Source organism: Hyperolius riggenbachi, chromosome 12 (genome assembly GCF_040937935.1).
Source record: "Hyperolius riggenbachi isolate aHypRig1 chromosome 12, aHypRig1.pri, whole genome shotgun sequence".
NCBI lineage: Eukaryota > Metazoa > Chordata > Amphibia > Anura > Hyperoliidae > Hyperolius > Hyperolius riggenbachi.
The window spans coordinates 10,293,365-10,306,245 of NC_090657.1; the positions used below are offsets into that span (position 1 = coordinate 10,293,365).

At 44.0% G+C, this 12,881-nt stretch overlaps 1 protein-coding gene across 1 annotated transcript in view; it reads right to left on the bottom strand.

Moving 5' to 3' along the window:
* ZNF652 (zinc finger protein 652) overlaps nt 1–12,881 on the bottom strand; it is an 86,839-nt gene that overhangs the window by 21,043 nt on the left and 52,915 nt on the right. The window lies entirely within an intron of this gene.

Below are 12,881 nucleotides of genomic sequence, written 5' to 3' on the forward strand. Positions count from 1 at the left end.
TAGGGAGTCTTGCCTTGAACTCCTTACTGAGTAAGTACTGACCCTAGCCAGGATTCGAACTCTGGTCTCCCATGTCAAAGGCAGAGCCCTTAACCAGTACTCTATTCAGCCACATGCTGCAAAATTCCAATCATCATCACTTTGCAAACATTAAACTAAGCTGAGATTCTAAAGAAAAAAAGAAATGTAAAACAAAAGTTTGCTTTCTTAAAGAAAACCTGTACTGGAAAAAAGTTCCCCTGGGGGGTACTCAACTCAGTAGGGGGAAGGCTCTGGACCCTATAGAGGCTTCATCCGTCCTCCTGTGTCCCACGGCGGTCTCGCTGCAGCACACGGAACGCACAAGAGACAAATCCGACAGCCTGTGCAATATTTATCTTTTCTGGCTCCAGCGGGGGCGCTGTTGCAGCTCTTCTGACGGAGATAGATGAAAATAGCCGATCTCCGTCGGGTCCGCTCTACTGCGCAGGCGACTTGCAGGCGACTTGCAGGAGACTTGTAGAGCGGCCCGACTGAAATTCGGCTATTTCCGCCTATCTCCATGGGAAGGAGCGGATACTGCGCCTGCGCTGGAGCCAAAAGGTAAATATTTACATCGTCGCCGCGCTCCGGGAGGATTTTCTCTGTCGCCGTGGGTCCGAGGAGGACGGGGGAAGCCTCAATAGGATCCGGAGGCTTCCCCCACCCGAGGCGAGTACCCCCCATGGGAGTTTTTTTCATTACAGATTTTTTTTAAAACAGAAAGTCTTTGCAATAATTCAGGTTGGAGTGTGCTCTCAGATGTCTCCCAGTGCATCACTGCTGAAATATGCAAATCATCCATTATTGTCCCTGCAAGCTAGCCTCACCTCCAGATCCACTGGAGTGCAATCATGTTAATGTTACAGAACCACAACAATCCAACATGCAAACAGACTGTCTTGGATTGGTTGATCCTCATCAGTGCATGGCATGGATTAATGTGGTTCTATGGGGTAGGACTTGAAGCACCCAGAGTTACAGATTGCCCAGCGAGCTCCTGGTGAGCCAGAACTTCTAGGAGTGTGTAAGGGGCTACAATGGACCAAATATACCTCTTACTAAAAATTCTATTGAAAACAAAAGTTTGCTTTCTTCAAACAAAGTATTTGCGATAATTCAGGTTGGAGTGAGCTCCGAGATGTTTCCCACAATGCATCACTGCTGAATATATGCAAATCATCCAATCCTGTTTGCATGTTGGATTTTTGTGGCTCTAACATTAAAAAGCTGACATCATTGCATTCCAGCGGATCGGGAGGTGTGGCTAGCTTGCAGAGACAACAATGGATAATTTGTATATTTCAGCATTGATGCACTGGGAGACATCGCGGAGCTCCGGACCAAGGCTCAAAAGTTATTTGTAAAATACAGGTTCTGCAGCTAAAAATACAGCCTTAAAATTCTGATCACATGACCAGAAGTACTGAGTTCAGAACGTCAGTCTTTGGGTGCTGCGATTAGGGCGGCTGCTTTTGACTGCATCGCGGTCGCAAACTGTAAATTGATCCACAGTCGGTGGAAAAGAGCGGCTAATTATTGTGCAACCGACTGGAATTTTCCATCCTGCTACACTGACAGACTTTCAATTTCCAGCCTGATATCGATCACTGTTCATGGAATGAACAGCCAAAAATGTATTCAATTCACCCTTGATTTGATTTAAGAATCCAATCTAAAGGTCGATAGGACACACAGACACACACACACAAAAGTTTATGTCTAGCTTTAAACTCTGTCTGTAGCCACCTGTCCTGCTAATGCTTATGAATAGACTTATTGGTTAACAGCTTAAAGAGACACTGAAGTGAAAAAAAAAATATGCTATAGTGAATTGGTTGTGTACTATGAATAATTGCTAGAAGATTAGCAGCAAAGAAAATATTCTCATACTTTTATTTTCAGGTATATAGTGTGTTTTCTAACATTGCATCATTCTCTAATATGTGCAGATTACACAACACTCAGCATTCAAATGATTCTTTCAGAGCAGTCTGTGAACTAATGACCTCTCCTCTGGCAGAGAAACAGTAAACAGTTCACTTACAGTTGAGATAATAAAAGTCAGATATCAGCCCTCTCCACAACTAAGACTTAGTCGGAGAGCTTAATGGCTTGTTTTCATAGAGATAACAACTGGAGTTTCTTAGCTCTTCCTGTACTGGAAACAATTAGACTGATGTATCTGATCTTAATGTTTTATTTCTTAGCTGTACTACACATACAAATCATAATATCATTTTTTTTCCGCTTCAGTGTCTCTTTAAGATACAATAGTGTTCTCTTTGAGGTGTTCTTTTAAATTCAACTAAGAATACATGTAACCCAGAAATCGTTTTTTTTTTTCAAATGTCTTTTGAAGACCGATTGAACAGAGAACACTATGGATTTAGATGCACAGTAAGGGGCTACAACCTCTTCTGGATTCTTATTGCTGTGCTGAATCTCCCTCTCTTATGCTAGGTACGCATGATGCGTTTTTTTTCGCTCGATTTTCTGTTCAATCGATTTTCGATTTGTTTTTCCTGCTTGATTTCCTGCTCTTATCTTTTCTTATCAATTTCCTTTCACTTCTACGAGAAATTGAGCAGTAAAATGATCGAAAGTAATATTAGACATGTCGGAAGCAAAAACGTATGGTGTGTACCTAGCATAAGGCTACGTTTCCACTTGTGCGATTTCTCCACAAATTTTCACAATGACAATTTGCATTTGTATGAAATCCAATCATTGTGGATGGGCTAGTTTCCATTTCATGCAAATTTTCGCATGAAACTGTGCGTGAAAAAAAAACAAACAAAAAAACCTGACAGCCTGTTCTATATTTTACGCAATGCTGTATGATTTTTCATATGTCATGCAAAAAACAAAACAAAAAAAAAAAAAAACAGCATTCAAATGCAAATTTTCACGTCTGTATTTGTACCACAAAAAGGAATTTGTCATGCTGTTACTAGGCAGGACATGTAAATTAGGGCAATTGCGAAATTCGCACGCAAAAATTCACATTGAGAAATGCATGGTACCTTACATGCGTTTTTATATTCAGAAAAATCGCATATGGTTTTCCCGACATGAAAAGGCAATGCTGCAGTGGAAACGTAGCCTTACAGTTTACATCACTTCCTGTGCAGACTGGAACTGGAGACATCTTAGGACCAGTTCACATTAGCATAAGGCTAGGTTCACAGTGGGACGTTGCGTTTAGGGGACGTTATAGGTCGCATAACGTGCCCCTAACGCAACGCCTGGTGCTCTCTGGTCTGGACGTCGGAGTGAGCCGCGTTGTGCAGCTCACTCTGGCGTCTGTGATGCCATGATGCGTACTCTTGGACGCATGCGGCATCACATGGTCCCGCCCGGCCAATCGCCGCACAGAGCGGCCGCTCCAGGAAGTAAACACTGCACGTCACTGAGAGCAGTGAATATTAATTAGCCATGTGCCCGGCCGCTCTCCCCTCCTCCCCAACATTACTGAGCATGTGCAAACAGTCTAACGCGGCTTAGCCGCGGAGAACGCACAGCATGCAGCACTTTGCTGTGCTACAATGTAACACAACGTGGGCACTGTGAACAGCCCCATTGATTTTTTCATTGCTGTGCGGTTGGCTGCGTTACAGGCTGCTCCAACGTGCGCCTGTAACGTCCCACTGTGAAAGCAGCCTAAAAAAAGTTCTGCTCAGTTTAATGAAATGGATCCTGTACAGCAACAGTATCTGTGTTCACATCAGTCCGTTTGTTACGTTCCGACGAGCGGAGAGCGAGAATGAGCAGGTCACGATTTTCCTGCATCGGATAACGGAGGCCACTGCCTGATAAAGGTGGAGATTACATGCAAAAGTAGGTACTGCCTTTGACTTCGTTTTTTCTGCCTCAGATATATTTAGACATCAAAATGTCTTATGTCTGTAGCCCTATTGCCGTGCTGCCGAACTGGTAGACAACCTCCTCTGGACGCTCCGGCTAATCTGCTGCCCTTGGAATTATCCCTGCGCCCAGGATGCTTCCTTTCCTTCACAGTACCTTTCTGCTGCAGTGTTCACTAAAAACTACCATGCTACATTTAAAGGCTCGTACACACGTCAGATTTTTCCAAACGACCGGTCGTTTGGACGTTTGAATGTCCGGTCGCTTGGACGTCAAATCGGGCGTGTGTACGATCGGTCGTTCAGCTGATAAGACGGGTTTTGATGGTTCCGCTTAGCGTATTGTTCAAATCCAATCTTATCAGCTGAACGACCGACCGTACACACGCCCGATTTGATGTCCAAACGACTGGAGATTCAAACGTCCAAACGACCGGTCGTTTGGAAAAATCCGACGTGTGTATGTACCTTAAGGCTACGTTTCCACTGTAGCGTGACATTGCCGCCTGCAAAAAAAAACCGTATAAGATTTTTCTGATTGGTGAAAATTCGCATGTAAACTTGTACACGTTTTTATGTAAATTTTTCGTTGCGAAAATTCGCATTGGTTAAATATACCTAATCTGCCTAGTAACAGCTTAGTCATGACTGCTAACAACTTCCTGTAACCATGGATCTAATGTGAATTTTCGGGCAAATAACGCAAAAATTCGCATTGCCTATACAAATCATTGTACATGAATCGTATGCGATATCCAAAAAAATCATACAGGACCTCACATTTTTTTCACACGTACGAACGCTTACGAAAATTCGCATTGAATGGAAACAACCCCATTCACTAACAGTTGCAAATTCAATGCGATTTTTCTGAGTAAAAAGTCTGACACGAAACCTAGCCTAAGAGTTTAGTGGTACTAATAAAGCAGGGCTGTGGAGTCGGAGTCGTGGAGTCGGAGTCGTGGAGTCGGGCAATTTTGGGTGCCTGGAGTCGGAGTCGGGAAAAAATGCACCGACTCCGACTCCTACTGAATTTGTAATTGTAATTAAAATAGAAAATATGATAAAATGTTCTATTTCTCAGATAATAGTCATTAAAAATAATGTATATATACGGTATATATACAGTAATAGCTGTGCTTAGTCCACAAAAATGAAATAAACCAATCAAAATGAGTTACTTGTGCTGCTTCAATAAAGCAGTCCCCGTATTTTTAAGGTCAGATATACATATCTGATTGTGACTGTATATATGATGTGTACACAGGAATCTCTTATATATACTAAATAACATCTATGCTGTAAGAATAAAGCCTGATGTGTAGCCGTGTCACTAATAGAGATGGTCACTGAGATGGAAATAATTCTGCACTGATGCTGATTTATGCAAATGTATGCACTCCCTTTGCTGATGAAATCAAATAATTTGATATGTTATTAAAATTTGGTTTGGTGACTACAAATTAAAGGGTACCTGAGATGGATGAAAAGTAAAGTTTTATACATACCTGGGGTTTCCTCCAGCCCCCTTCAGGCTAATCAGTCCCTCGCTGTCCTCCACCACCCGGATCTTCTGCTATGAGTCCTGGTAATTCAGCCAGTCAGCGCTGTCCGGCCGCATGCCGCTCTCACAGCCAGGAGCGTTCTGCACCTGCGCAATAGTGCTGCAATAGTGCTGCACAGGTGTAGTATGCTCCTGGCGGCGGAGTGTGTGCATGCGCACTACGCCCGACTGGCTCAAGTATCTGGACTCATAGCAGAAGATCCAGGTGGTGGAGGAGGACAACGAGGGACTGATTATCCTGAAGGCGGCTGGAGGAGGCCCCAGGTATGTATAAAACTTTAATTTCATCTGTCTCAGGTTTACTTTGTTACACAGTAGTACTATACTCTACATATGCACTCCCCACAGAGCTGCAGGGAATCCACTGAGAATGCTGTGCACATTGAACATTGTTGTCTGTTTACAATCTCCTCATTCCCCTGCAGAGTACCTGCACATCACTCTTACATGTACCCACAGTTACATTGCCTAGGGCCTGATAGATGTTCTTTGTTCCGGTTTGTACCTTTTACAAGTACTCTTACCAAGGACTAGTTTTAGTCTAAAGGGAATAAATATAGTAGTCTACATATCCTTCTCACTTCAGTTGTCTTGTAAAATTCCTAAGTGTTGGCAGTTAAGAGACGAATTTCATGTTACATACTTTTAATCAACAAAATTGTAATATGCAAATTAGAGGAGTCGGAGTCGAGGAGTCGGTGGAATCCTAAACTGAGGAGTCGGAGTCGGTGGATTTTTGGACCGACTCCACAGCCCTGTAATAAAGTTCTTATATTCAGGAGGCCCAACAAGAAAAATGTATGCAGCTCACATACCAATTGCTTCCAGCCTTATCTGCCACGGAAGCAGAATGACCTTGTGGAGGACTCCAGCTGTCAGATGTAAAATCAATATTTTTATCACTGGTCTATTTTGTTACCAGCAAGATCCAGCACTGTACAAGTGGTTAGGTTATTTGATATTACAGATATATTATCAGCGTTCACTGAACAAAATGCAATCCATTCCCATCTGTTCAAAGCCCAATTGCCCTCTTACCTTCTATTCCTAGCCAATAACCATGGGGGCTAAAATACATACATACAACTTGGTGGCGTTTGGCTAGTGGTCAGCATCCCTGCTTTCATCACCAGAGTCCCTGATATAGATCTACTTGTACCAAGAACTCTAGTGAGTTAGAGGCTCATCTGACTTAAAGACAAAGTGTTTTGAAAATATTGTAATTAATAAAATTGCGTTTTTTCTACAATATGTATAAATTTAGCCAGTGTTTGCCCACTGAAAAACATCTTTCATCATCTTAACATGGTGAAATGTGTCATCTTTAGGTGTCAGGTGTAGCTCTGCGGAATGTTTGTACTGTATGTTGCGCACATCCAGCGGCGGGGCAGCCGCGGCAGGCTCAGCCGATTCCCTGAAGATTTCATTCGGAAATCTGACGGGAATCGGCTTGTAGTATATGGGCAGCTTCGACAAGAGGCAAATACGATTAGAGATAAATTTGTCTCTGTCAAATCTGCCCGTAATCATTAGGTCTATGGGCACCTTTTGGAGTCGGAGCAATTTTGGGTACATGGAGTCGGTGGTTTCATATACTGAGGAGTTGGATGATTTTTGTTCCGACTCCACAGCCCTGGTAAGTATTACACTGAGGAGTCAGAGCAGTTTTGGGCACCTGGAGTCGGTGGTTTCATAAACTGAGGAGATAGGAGTCGGATGATTTTTGTAGTCCAAACTCATATATGTGAATGAAGGTGCCCATACAATTACAGATGGGCGCACGATTTGGCCGAGAGATGGATCGTTCTCAGATTAGAATGTGATCAGAGAGGGATTTATTCCTGCCACACACTACACAGATAAGTTTCAGCTTAAAATCGATAAAAATACATGTGCACCGCTGCAGATAGTATTGTCCCCCTAGGGCACAAGAGTCAGCTGATTGGCCCCCAGGTCACCCCCGCAGAGTACTTGTGGTAGCGGTGCCCACTAACCTGTCCAGCCGGTGAGCTCACTTCCTGTGTCCTGTTTTCATGTCCCTTGGTGCCTGTTCTCTGTGACCTGGCTGCATGTATACACTCCCATAACATGCCAATGGGTCATATAGAACAGGTGCCACCGAAAAAGACACAGAATGGAGGGAAAGTGTGTCTGCTGCTCCATTGCTACAAGTACACTGCAGAGGCCCTGGGGAAGCACTATTAGTGGTGGGAGGCTTGTCACTGGCCATTGTTCCCTGGGCAACTTCCGGCCATTGTGCCCTCGCTCCCTTTCCAGCCAGATCTTCCATCCTGTATGATCAAAATGACGACGGAGAGGCCATGCTGGGAAATCAATCAGTGTATGGGCACCTTTAGAAATACAATTGCTCTCAAGCATCACTAATTACAATTATTATTTTTAGTATTTATATAGCGCCGACATATTACGCAGCGCTGTACAGTATATATATTGTCTTGTCACTAACTGTCCCTCAAAGGAGCTAACAATCTAATCCCTACCATTGCCATATGTCTATGTCTATATTATGTAGTGTAAGTACTGTAGTCTAGGGCCAATTTAGGGGGAGCCAATTAACTGATCTGTATGTTTTTGGGATGTGGGAGGAAACCGGAGTGCCCGGAGGAAACCCACGCAGACACGGGGAGAACATACAAACTCTTTGCAGATAGTGCCCTGGCTGGGATTCGAACCAGGGACCCAGCGCTGCAAGGCGAGAGAGATAACCACTACGCCACCGTGCTGCCCAATTAGGAATAAAACACAGTTTCTACTTTTGGTGGAGCCCTGGAGAATACTGCATCTCACAGCAAGTAACTATACTTTGTACACTATATCCTGGTCTCTTAAAGTGCTAGATCACAACATAACAGCTATAGGGAACTGCCTATTGCCAAAGCAGTGACAGGCTTGCTTGTCAGACAACCCTCCTACTAGATTTTACACATGGAAAACCCCCCACATGTTCACGATATCAACCAAACTTTATGTTACACAATGGACTTCATATTAAACCAAGAATCAGATCATACAGCCCCTACTGTCTAATGGGAGGCTTTAATATGCGTCCTACAATGAACTCTAATATATCCCATGGTGCTAAATGAAGTGTAGCTGAGATAACAGTAATGGCATATTTACAGGAGCCCGGCTGTGAAGAGAAGGGTCCAGAAGAGAAGCGGTGGTCTGCAGGAGGATCTGGGAAGCCTCTGGGTCCTCTAGGCCTCCCTCTCCCAAGGGAAACCTTTTTAAACAGACTACAAGTCACAGGTATGCTTTGAAGCTGTATTATAAAGACTGGTGCTTTTATTAAAAAAAAATTGTTTTTTGGGGGGCTAGGTTGGTCGGGAGAGCTGTATTTCTGATTGTTTATGTATCTTTGTATTTCAAGAAAATGTAATCAAAACAATAAAAAAAACTTTGAATACAAAAACATAACTGCAGTGGAATGCTTGCACTCAGATAAAGGTGAACAGATGCTAAATGGCAGGGAGGTACCCGGGACTCAAAGACAGCACTTGTTTAGACGGCTCTCACCACCATATTTACAGGGACAGTCCCTATGGTGATAATAAATGCAGGTGGCTCCCTGGCGCACATTGTAGTAGACTGTTTCTTATATGTAAGAGATATGTAGAGAACAACAGTCTCGCACAACAACCGACTAATTACCAGCATCCCCCTGGAATAGGCTAATGGGACGTGTCTGCCATGCAGCTTTCTCAGGGATTATGCAGTTACACAAATATATCTCCTCCACAGACTGAGACAAGCCAGAGCTCACACAACCTGGGAACCAAAACAGCAACACAACTCACTGCAGCACTTATTTAAAGGATAAGTGGACTTGTAATGAAAGTGTGATAAATCATCTCCAAATCACCCCTCCTTCTCAATCCCTCAATGAATGCATTACTCCTTCCGGTCCCTCGAGTAGAGTATAGTCTATAGAACCTCACCTTCTACACCTGTATACCAAGTACTGTATATACCGGCGTATAAGACGACCACCAACTTTTCCATTTAAAATAAATATTTTGGGATATACTCGCCATATAAGACTACCCCTCTTGACTGTTGGACATTTGTATACTGTACTGTGTGTACTGGTGCTATACTGTATAAATAGGTACAGATACTGGTGCTGTACCGTATGTGGTACCCAGTATACAGCAACCAACCAATCATGGCAAGAGATGTACCTTACCAGTGATTGGCTGGTGGTTGTACAGGGCTGTGGAGTCGGAGTCAGAGTCGAGGAGTCTGAGTCGGGGCAATTTTGGGCACCCGGAGTCGGAGTCGTGGTTTCAGAAACTGAGGAGTCGGAGTTGGGAGTCGGAGTCGCATGATTTTTGTACTAAAATCCACAGCCCTGTTAAGTATTATGGTGGCCATACACGGTACAGTAAAAACGTTCGATTATCCCATTTATTCGATCTAAATGATCTAATCGAATGAAAGTTGAAAATATTTTTTTTCGGATTAAGAAATTCGAACGATTATCCCGTTTTTTCGAGAAAAATCAGATCGGACATGCTGGAAAAATCTTTATATTCGATCTAACGGAATAATCGAACTAAATTATCTAATCGAAAAAAAATTGAAAAATTGTACCATGTATGGCCACCACTAAGGCCCGGTTCACACTTGCGGTTGTCTGCCAAACGGACCGGATGACCTGACCGGATCCGGACCGGATCCGGATCGGAACCGTACGGTTCTGATCCGGATCCGATCCGGATCCGGTCAGGTTGCATCAGGTGTCCATCAGGATGCGATCCGGATCCGTTTGGCAGAAGTAACGTAAAACACCAAAAAAAAGTTGGGGTCTGGGAGGTCAGCAGAAGGGGGACCTGTGGAATCAGGCCCTCTGCTGTTTAGCACTCACCTCCACCTGCGACATGCTGCCAACATCTCCGGATCCGGATCCAGCTGTGCTGCTCCACTCCAAAATGCTTGCCCATGTGTCCCCAGCCAATATCGCCGCAAAAATCCGCATAGGAAGTGGGGTAGAACATCCGGATTTCTCAGCCAGTGTGTTGTGCGGCCTCCGGTTCCCATTTGTTTGTATTGGCCGGATGGTGCAGTCCGGCTCCGCCCCGGATACGGCTGCCGGAGGGGCCGGATGAAAAAATAGCGCATGTTGGAACGGAGGCCGGAGTCCGGATCCGGCCCGGATCCGGTCCGGCTCCGGTTCTGCAGAACGGACCCATGTGAACGGACGCATAGGCTTTAATTGCTATGCCGTGCGTCCGTTCCGTCCGTTCTGCAGGCGGTGCGGCTCCGGCACGGCGATTCCGGAGGGCCACCGCTAATGTGAACCGGGCCTAAGGAGTCGGAGTCGAGGAGTCAGAGCCTGAGCGATTTTGGGTACCCGGAGTCGGAGTCGTGGTTTCAGAAACTGAGGAGTCGGAGTTAGAAGATTTTTGTACAGACTCCACAGCCCTGTGGTTGTATACAAAGCCTTCCCAGTGAGGTGCCCCCTCACCTCGTCATCTGGACCACAATAAGTCACTTCTTTCCAGGAATCCTGGTGAGTGGATTTTCTTCTACATACTTGTACAGGACCGCCCTTGCTACCTTCATACGATCGCCCCATCCAGCAGCGGACGGTTTTCAGCTCCCCCCACCGTATGCGGCAACCGCAGATTCTCCAGTTCGGCTCAGAAGTTTCAGCACCTGCCCTATAAGACGATCCCCGACTTTTGAGAAGATTTTTCTGGGTTAAAAAGTAGTCTTATACGCCAGAATATACTGTATGTTTGTGGTGCTGCTTACTGCACTGACCCCCCCCCCCCCCCTCTTCAGATACAGTATTCAGGAACAACTACCTCAACTGGATTGCAGAGTGCCCTTCCTGAACAAATTGTGCATGCACTGAAATCACTTTCATATTTGTGTCCAGCAGTCTGCTCATCTGGTCTAGTTACTGTTCTATACTGTATTTCCTGTCTGCTGTGTCCCCATCAGACCTGATACATAGATTACAGATATATACAGTAAAGGTGACCATAGAGGATTGGATTCCAAACTAACCGATTCAATGATCATTTTAAGGGCCGATTTTCACTCAGATTTGCATTATGAACTTTCAGTGATTTCCAGAAGATTGCGCTTTGCGATTTTCATTGGGGGACGGACGGAAAAGAATTGCATCCCAATCGCAGCTGCAATGCTGCATGCAGAGTGTTTGCAATCTGTATAAACCACAAACACTGCAGGGAGAATGGTCCAATAGGGATGCAATGTCACAGCATGTTCCTGATCGCTGATGGTCAGCAAAAACACTCCTGAAAAGCACCCCAGTGTGGACTAGCCCTAAAGCTGAATTATACAAATTCAAAACACTGCAGTTTTAATTGGATTTGTACACTAATCTACTACACTACATCACTTTGTACTGCTCTGCGCACTACAAAATGATCAGTTTGGAGCATATCCTATCTCATTTGTTTGACCTGTCCAATCGCATCTTTCCACCAACCACACCTTGCAAGTCAGTGGGAAGTTACTGACATTCAGTGCAGCAGAAGGCTTCAATCCAATTTGGTCAAAACAACACAATTTAAAAACGACTGATCTGTGGCTTATAAAATGTTATAGCTGCGATATGGAAGGTATAACAGCAATGTATTGAAACTGGCCTTACTGTAACGTTTCCCTGCTCCTGGAGATCACCGATTGTTCTATGACATGATAAATAACAGAATGGCCTTTCACACCATAACAATGTCCCAATGTATGTGAGAAAAATCTGCTGGAAAGAAGTAATACTTCTAATTTTGCTGTAAATACGGCAAAGGTTAATGATAAACATTATTTTGTCGTATTTTCATTTGCACAGCCATTCCCTGTCCTACCTGACAAATACGATAACCAGATTAAAGGGAACCTGACCTGAGTAAAATTATTTAAAATGCATGAGGTACCTGCAAATTAATATCACATACTTACCTCCCCGTCAGTTGCTCTCAGAAGCTCACCACTTTCTTCCAACAATGATTCCTTTTAGTTTTGACAAGAGATTTTCTCACAACGGAAATATGAGTTGCTGTCAGTTATAACTAAAAGGACAAGTAATGTGCAAGGTAATGTCCATGTTTCCCTATGGCTTAAGTGGATGATATTACAGTTTAAAAGTGTGCTGACCAGGAAGCGGTTACAGGGTCATTGCCATTTTTAAAATTGAAAACTGAGAATTCCATCGAGCACAATGTGCAAATAGAACGCAGGAGAGGAGAGAGATTGATGAGTAGAATACACAGGAGGCAAGTATTAGGTGTGTATGTTTATTTTGACGTTTAATTTTCAGCTCTGGTTTGCTTTAAAGGTGCGTACACATGTCTGATTTTATGCCCGATTGTCGTTCAAACCGGGTGTTTGAATGACTTGCCATTCAAACAAAAAGTCGTTGAGACTCCTTGTACACACAG